The following is a 9,640-nucleotide window of genomic DNA, read 5'->3' as shown; positions in this document are numbered from 1 at the left end:
AGGCAACAAACTAAAGTGCAATTCCCAATTGGGAAATATATTGCGCCATCATCCACCTAATATAAACAATACTTAATTCATTATCTCTACTACACTATTGTGTTGCTGAGTACTAGGAATAATCAATTTTCTAAGCATCATTTTCTCTTCACAGAGTTTTTTAAAAAACAACTCAAATAGATACTCGCCACCTCGGTCAAAACTAAAAATACTAAAGCTCTTATCTAATTGATCTCGACCTTATATGTGCAATGTCAAAAATCAGTTCAAAACTTTTGACTTATGAGAGATCAAATAGTCTTGACTAAAATGCATATCGTAATCTATAAATGTGTCGAGATTGGGGCTAGCTATCATATCCTTACACACATCTAGTCCCAAATATTATAGTGGACTAAATGCGTTAATACAGATGCCCTTCTGCGGCTTTTTTACTTGTGCGCAACCATTGTGAACAAAGTTACACATTCACATGAGAGCAAGATGCCACCGAAAGGGCCTACTCAAACCATCCATGTCATCTTCTCATTAATGTGATTAAGTACAATAAGCCACCGGTTTATAATCAATGTCATAAACTAATTCCAATCAGCCTAGTGTGGGAGTTCTGGAAGACAAGTGTAAAGGTTTAGGCCCAACTTAGTAATGACTCATGACTAACTATTGTTCACTAGATCATAAAAGGATGTCATGGAGATATCAAGAATGCCTAAGTCGCAAATTTAACTAGTAAGTGCTAATCTCATGCATCTTCAAGTCAATTTTATTCTCTATAGACTTTACATCTTGTTGAAACATAACGATACTCCTCTTGCCATCTCTGTATCTCGCTTCATAGTTAGTTGCAATTAATTCTCCTATCCACAAGAAGGAGAGAATAAGCTATCAATCTATGACAGCTCCTGAAGTAACTTAGTTGCAATTAATTCTACTATCCACAAGAATGACAAAATAAGCTATCGATATATGGCAGCTCCTGAAGCAACTTAAGCCTGAATTAGGCTAAAGAGTCTAATTCAACATAATACTCTCACGAACAATACGTCAAATTCTTGGAGTCATAACAACCTTGTTGACCTTAACATTTTCATTACTATGCTGCAACTTTTGCACTTTGTGGTAAACACCATTCAAAAACGTTAGCCTAGCTAAGGAATCATATAAAGAAGCACCTCATCATATCTCACACTCAAATGTGGAGACAAGAAGTGTCCAAACTTAGACAAGTTGGCAATGCTAATAAATTTTGCAGCCACTAGGCGATAATCTTCTCACTTAGTGTTAACAGATTTTGTAGATTCTAAGCGCTAATCTCTTAATTGTAAGTGATACTTCAATGCACACTATTATAGTGCGTGAAATATTTCTTCATCCACTCCCATTAGTTGGGTAAAGAACGAAATACTGCTCATACTGGCTACTCTCCTTACACTTAATGACTAACTCATTTAAGCTTGCATATCTTGGATGATGTAACTCTTGGATATTGCTTCATCTAATGATGCAACATTATTAAAAGTTAAATTACAAAGTCAATCTGCGTAGCTTAATAGTCAAGATCACATCTAGATATATTGAGGGCTTACAAATCTCACGACTCCAAACTCGCCAAACAAAACTGTTTAGCATACCATCAATTTTTATTATGCCAAACAAGGCAACAAAACCATAGCGACGTTGAGTCATGTTTCCTTACTTTAGCTTAATTAAGATCTGACCTAAAGTCTCTAAGACTTTCTGCTCATCTAAAGAATATGATTACATTGTTTACATTGAACATCTCTGCTAAGTCTAGGTCAACCAAATTAACTTCCATAAGTTAAGTCAATTAGAGGGGCAAATGCGCATTTGGGATTAATTTGATTAGCATATCACGATATAATTTTGCCACAAAAATCTAAATTAAATAGTGACAATATTATACAAGTCGCAAGATTGAATATTCGCTATGCTCATAATCATCTCTTGCACCACAAATGACAATTATCCAAAATTTAGTTTAATTCATGGGCAAAATATTAATTCTCAATTGAACAACCTCCCACTAACTATGGCATGTCTAAAGCATGATAAAATATTAATTCCATACAATAGCATCTAAATGTGAATTCATAAAAAAAAAAAAAAAAAAAAGACAACTGTTAGAATATTATGTAATTAAAGTTCACCAATATAAATAAATCATGCTATTTGAAATAATAACATACTATAAGTTCTAGTTATTTAAAGAACTTAGGAGTGGTTTGGGATGATCTAAATAAGTGTATTTTTTGATTTTTTACGAAAAGATATGTAGAAAAGTAGAGAGTTGATGTGACCCAAAAAAGATAAAAAGTGTGTATTTATTAGGTGATGCCAAACCACCCTTTAATATGTTGTATATAATATTTAAATAAAGACATAACATTTTTCTATAATTTCTGCATTTTTCTGAAATTTTCTAGAATTACAATTAATTAATAATTACACCGAAAATAAGAAATAAATATTACAGAATCTGAAAAAATACAAAACTCATACCAATAACTAAGATTACAATACAGCAGTCTACTGTAAAAATTTCAAGTCCAGAATCCAAACCATGCTCCCTCAAGAGCAATTTAACGTAAAAATATTGAATTATTCATTAATGAAAAATATTTTATTTTTTTATAAAATTTTGTAACTTTATCAAATTGTAGAAAAATTAATTGCGAGTACAACGGTATAAGTCGTGCTTCAATCAGAATTATATCGAATAATATAGAAACAATTAACATAATTTTTAAATTTAAAACAAACAAACAGTACCTTAAACTTTTCAATTCCTGTGTCACTACTTACCTAAGCGGATGACATCAGTGCATGCGTCAATGCGTCAGTCAACATCAAGTCAAATTGCACAAATGACGTCAACAAATTCATCTTTTTCTCCGTTTGCTTCAACTATCGCTTAAAACTAGAGTTTGAGTTTTCTTCTCAACCGTAAGTCGGAATCAAGCCTATAATAATATACCGTTTCGAAGGTCTCGAAACAAGTATTTCAAATATATAATTTTCACAATATGAAAACAAAGCATGTAAAATTAGGATGCAGTCAAAGTTACAAAAATCAAATATAAATAATCATTTTTCTCAAAATTCAATCGTTCAATTTTTTTAAAACTTTGCAAATATGGTCTAAATAATATAGATTATAATATATATGAAATTCACGATGATCAGAGATAGTTGGAAAAATATCAATTTTATGCACAAATCATATCTATACATATATTCATGCACAAATAACACGAAAATACCCAACAATGGCTCTAATACCAATGTAAAAATTAGTATACTATATACACATCGGAAATAAATGAATTCGGGCATACCTTTTACTCCAATGTGGGTGAGTCACGTGACTCCATTGATATCTTCGAATAATTCCTAATAGTGGAGTAAAACTACTAGAGAACTATCCACACTGTTCACAGTACAAAGGCAGAATGCTTTATGAGAAGAGAGAAAGTATAATTTTTGTTGTGTCAAATACAGAACCTAAGTTCTCTTTATATAGGAAAGTTAGGAGACACATAAAATAAATGTATTATCTCAGATAATGTCTATATCATATTAACAATATCTAATAAATGATTATCATCTAATATATTGACAATTATCCATATCAAGATTATCTCATATCTTGAAATATAATCTATTAAGATTATTTGGATCCCTCCTAATTGGGTCATGCCACCATGGGCGACCCAATTGGGTCCGGGTTCTAAACCCGACCCAATTTGCAGCAGTTTCAAATGCTTATATTTCAACATTGCTTTTCTTTTAAAATTTAAAGTAATTGCATCGGTAGTTCCTAAATTTTACCACTTGTGTCGTATTGGTCCTTACACTTCCAATTGACTCAATTTTGATCCTTAATTTTTTAGATTTGTGTGTTAATTTCATTCAATTGATAATGACGTTAGAATTTTTGACAAAAAATAATTACTAAGTTGGTTGATGTTAACTCAGTAAATTGATAAAGTTTATAAATTTGTCCTTACGTGGTATATGTCACTCATATGTGCATTTTTCATAAATAAAAAAGGGAAAATTGGTCTAGGGTCCCTCTCCCACTTTTCATAATGGAAGAGATCCACAAAATTATTTTTTGATGCCTAAAGTCCCTCCCATCTATCACAGAGAAATTCAGCCCCCTTCATTTTGTCTAATCTCATGCACACACACAGACATGTACATACATACATACAGAGGCGGTGAGTAAGCTTGATTTGAGTAGAGAGAAAGTCGAAGGTGATCGATTGCGTCGGAATAGTCGCTGTTGTCACAGTCCGGCACCAGAGGCTAGGGCTTGGAACGGGGCGTGTCTACGGCCTCGCAACCGGATCTGCCATGCTTGGTTCCGCCACAGACCGCCTTGTCCTCTGTCGTCTTCCTCAGCCTCTGTGGCCCGATGTCAAGGCAGACAATGTCAAGGTCGTTCCCGTTCGAAACACCTTCACCAGAACCCAATCTTAGACCATTGGAGTCTGGCAGTGAGGTTGCTGATTTGTCACGGTCACATAAGCAACAACATAATCATTATATTCCATCACCAGAACCTGAAACAAAACAATTACTTTTTCATAGCTAGCCTCTCTCATCTCTTTTTTTTCCTTGTCTTTTGTTCATCAATATCAGTTCTAGAGAAATTCAAAAATTTTGTGGAGATAAATTCAGAGTTGAATTTCTCTGTTGATTGGTGTGAAATGGCAAGAGTAAATGGAAATTTGAAACATCAGTACAGCCACTTACAACAGTAGCAATAATGGTGGAGGATCAAACCCACGGCAAAGAAATTTGAATTTTCTCTAGAGTTCATGAAATTGTGATTGAAGAACTATTAATTTGTTTGTGCAGGAAATTGTGATTGAATCAGCAGCAGTAGAACCAAAGATAAATTGATCAAATCAGAGTCTTATAGTTCCAAAGAAAATTCAGAATTTCTCTGAGTTCAACCCAAAAAAAATTCAAATTTCTCTGTTTAGTAGCTTCTCACCTTGCAAATTTGCAATGATTATGTGGGTGATAAAGTTCCTAATAGACAAAGCAGTTCCTCTGACTTGGGACTTGGTGGACATTCTCGTCATCTCCTAACTATGCAAAACTGTGTGCGCGCGTGTGTGCATGATACATAGAGAGAAGTCGATACCGTGCCTATTTTCAATGAGGTACAGCCCAATCTTGAAGAACTTTGCGACCTTATCAAGGTAAGAGTGGCCATGTGGATGAAGTCAAATCTAGTGGGAAGAGATTATTTAATTAACCAGTTTGTATCAAATTTGGAGAGTGGAAAGTCTAGAGAAATTTGGAAAAAATTTCTCTGGAGAGCGGGATGTCCAGAGAAATTTCGAGAGAATTTCTCTGGCCCACTGTAATGGTGAATTTCTCTGGTTTGAACCAGAATATCTAGCATTGTATACACCTTAGAGCCATACAAAGCCTACAAACATAATGACTCTTGTACTTAGCTTATAGAAACCATATATTGTAATAAGCAGGGCACATTTAGCTGCTATAGATTCTTCTTACCAAAACATGTATGGGAACTCACTGAAAAAGGTAATTTGTTCTTAATGTTGTCACCGTCTCTTTTTATCGGAAATTCTTGTTATGGTTTTTAACAAATTGAGATAATTATAAGCAGTAATGAATGAAACTTCAAGGGAATTTGAGCTTGCCCTTTTGACAATCGTACAATGTGCACATAATCCTACAAAGAAACTTGCTACTTTGTAATTATGGAAGTGGTAACTAATGATTAGGAGATTTGATATGAATCTGTCAGTCATTTCTTTTTTATTATTATTTTTCTTTGTTAACCTGTAAACTGCATTAAATGATCTTATATATCGAATGAATATGCCATTTGTTGTATATTGAAAACTGGCAGGTTATGAGTATTTTGTTTCAGTTAAGTAATTGGGATCAATTAAGTATTTTGTTTAATTTGAAGTTGAAACCAGAGAAATTCTCTGGTTTTTTAACTGAATTTTCTCTGGGTTAAAACTAGAGAAATTCTCTGGTTTTTGAACTAAATTTTCTCTGGGTTGGTCCAGAATTTCTCTGGACCAATTTTCTCTAGGACTGAAATTTCTCTAGATTGATGTTGAGGGACCTTAGACATCATGAAAATATTTGATATCCTTTATACTATAAAATCATAATATCAGGGATTTTAAAAAAATACCCCAATAAAAAATAACAATTATAATGAATTGAATTAAATTAGGACAAAATCAAAAGTATATATTCAAAATCGAATTAATTAAAATTACATGATTAATGACAAAAAAACAAAATATAAAAATATCGGTGCAATTTATCTAAAAATTTATAAGAACTAATGATCACATGCTTGTGTTCTATTTTTTTTTTTTTTTTTTTTATATAACATCTTATTTTTCTAAATTCAACCTAAATGTTGTTTTACAGAATAACAAGACATCAGCATGCGTGTAATTCAATTTTTAATTTAATTTTTTTTTAATAAAGTCGTTCCGCTGTCACAGCATAGTGCTGTCACCGCACGTACCGCGGTTCCCCAACGGGCCTCTTTTTCATGAATGCATGACATAGATAGACACTCACTCAACGTGGTCCATTATTCAGATTTCAAATGAATGGAAATGAAATTACGTAAAATGTGGAGTCAATTGCCGTGTGCAACAAAACCTTCCGCACAATAATGAAGTTTCAAAACACGTTCATTACCACGATTATAAATAAGCAAGACAACTTCTTGGAAAGTTCAAATATCTCACTATACCAACCAATCCAGCCCCATATAGCCGTGTTTCATTAAATGATTAGCTGTTCTCAAATTTTTTATATTTTATATTTTATTTATTTTTTTACTTTTATCTCAAACATTTACATTCATTAAATTATTTAAAAGTTTTGAACTAAAAAAGTCTCTAATGCTGTATTTGGTTGAGTGATTTGAGGAGGGATTTGAAAAGAGAAATGAAAAAAGTATGTGAAATGTGAAAAAAACATGCTTACATTTCACATAGTTTCACACACCTTTTCTCTTTCCCTTTCCAAATCCCTCCCCACATCCCCACATCCCCAACCAAACACAGCGTAAACATAATCGAATAACGACTTTGGGGACTATATTTTTTAGTCAATTTTGAGTTCCATTTTTGTAGTGAAATTAGAGAAACCATAGTTGTAAGTTGTTCATCAAAAATTAACAAGCCTAGATGAAAAAAAGTAGGAAAACTCTACGTTGTGTACCTTTTTAGGGGTGTATACCATCTGTATCTTATCATAAATTGACAAAATTATACCACAAGTTTTTGTAACATTTATTATAAAATAAGTAATCTCATCACAAATTGACATAACAAAAAAGATCGTAACCAAGCCACAAATTTTTGCTACATGAGCCACAAAATTTTAGATATATTATTATACTAATTTATGAAGAGATTATACATTTTATGGTTGATATTACAAAATTTTATAATAAAATTACGATAATTATAATAAATTACATATGATATACACCTCTAAAGAATGCCCACCATTGACTCTCCTTATATATATTTTGAGTACATTACAGATTAGATTAATACCTCTTATTGTGTTAGTGTATTTTTTAAACATTAAACCCATTTTACATGATTTTTTTTTTTTTTTTTGTTGGTAAAAATATAGATTTACTGAATTTGAGGTTTTAATTTGAGCGGTCCAACCCCACGGGTATGGCCTGATGGATAAGGCTTAGGACCCGAGGGTTTGCTTTTTTCGAAGTTTCATGTTCGATTTCTCTCCTCAGTAAAAATTGTTTGGGCCACCGACCTTAAACTCTATTTTGAAATGTTTGTTTGGACTATAGAAACTTAATTTGATGCACGCAAGCTGACTCAAAATATCTTACCCAAAAAAACAAAAACAAAAAAACTTGAGCGGTCAAATTGAAGAAATCTACAACTCCATACAAAATCAAAATTTTTAGAGCGTCCTAATTTAAATTTTAGCTATCAATTCTCTTTCTCTAATAAGAAAATCAACCACTTCCTATTTTATTTTCATCTACGTTTTGGGTAAATACGTTTTTGGACATATATTTTTCGAATGCAAGTGTGCCCTGTGCATTAGTTAATATTGGGATTAAGATTCTAAAAAAAATATTTAAAAAAATAGTGTATGTAAAAAATTAAAAAAAAAATGAAAATTTTGTAATATTCTGAAAAGAAATGTTTTGACATGAATGAAAATTATCATATGATCTTCTTTTCTTTTCTTTTTTTTGTTACTTTCTTTATGTCTTTGGAGCATTTGTCAGCTAGGAAGCACAGTACGGATATCAGTATTAGCATTAGTTTGATATGGGTACGTCAATACGATAAAATTTTAAAAAATAAATACAGATATGGCATGATATATTTGTAAAAAAATATTTATTTTTAATTTGGTATAATGTAAAAATTGATCAAATAGTTTAATTTATTAAGATCCAACTTACGATTAACATTTAATGTCAAAAATAAAGTTATAAACTAAAATTAAATGTCATTATATTAAACAATTTACAAGTTATAACTTCATTTTAAAATCATACTAAGTATAAAACTAAAAATAAAAAAAAAATCTAATGAAATGAATTTTATTTTTATAATAGAAAAAAATATTATTTTGACTGAGTTACCATACAGGTTGGTATATGCCAAGTACGTTTGAGTAAGCCAAAAATTTTAAAAATTTAAGAAATAAATAAAAATTGAATACACGTTTGGTTTATACATATATAGAAATATCATATAAAATATCATACGTCGATAAATATCCGATATAGATACAACATATTTCTCAAAATACCGCTTCATAGTTTTTATACATTACCGGTCGGAGTTTGGGAGGATGATGGTCTTGTTGGAGAATTGGAGGTGATTTAATGCATTGGAAAAAAGTGATAGCAACACAAATATTTGTAATGTGGTTAAAGTATATGCAATTTAAGAATTAGATTGTATTAACAAATCTTATGCTTTCATTATTTTATAATTATTTTGAGTTTGATATTATTATTTTTTTTAAATTGTCCCCTTAATAAATATCTTTATATTACACTGTGAAGGAAAAAAAAAAAACAAAAACAAAAACAAACACATGGACGTACAAAGAACAGTATTTTGATGGCGGCTATTGAAAAACATCATCTCCAAAGCGGTGTAAATAACTTTTTACATTATATATATATACATATTGCTGAATATATTATAGTATAGATGCTAGTGTTGATTAAATTAATTTGAAGGAAAGGAAGATAAATTATATATATATACATATTGCTGAATATATTATAGTATAGATGCTAGTGTTGATTAAATTAATTTGAAGGAAAGGAAGATAAGGAAGAACCATAGTGATGGTAGAAAATGTCAATGTCAAAAGTCTCCCTTTCCATCACGCTATTATTATTAGTATCTAAGAGACGGTGTGGAGGTTTGAAAAGGACCACCACAAACACAGAGGGGAAAGGCATCTGAGCGATGAACCTACTCCCAACCCGCAGATAAAACATAAAACGCTCCCCAACCCAATAATTCAAAACTCAAACCCACTTTGTCCTACATCTACTCTATATATATGATGTCACATTAGT

The sequence above is a fragment of the Camellia sinensis genome, chromosome 10, assembly GCF_055761805.1.
Source record: "Camellia sinensis isolate YWXY chromosome 10, ASM5576180v1, whole genome shotgun sequence".
Lineage (NCBI taxonomy): Eukaryota > Viridiplantae > Streptophyta > Magnoliopsida > Ericales > Theaceae > Camellia > Camellia sinensis.
Note: the sequence above shows the minus strand (reverse complement) of the source record.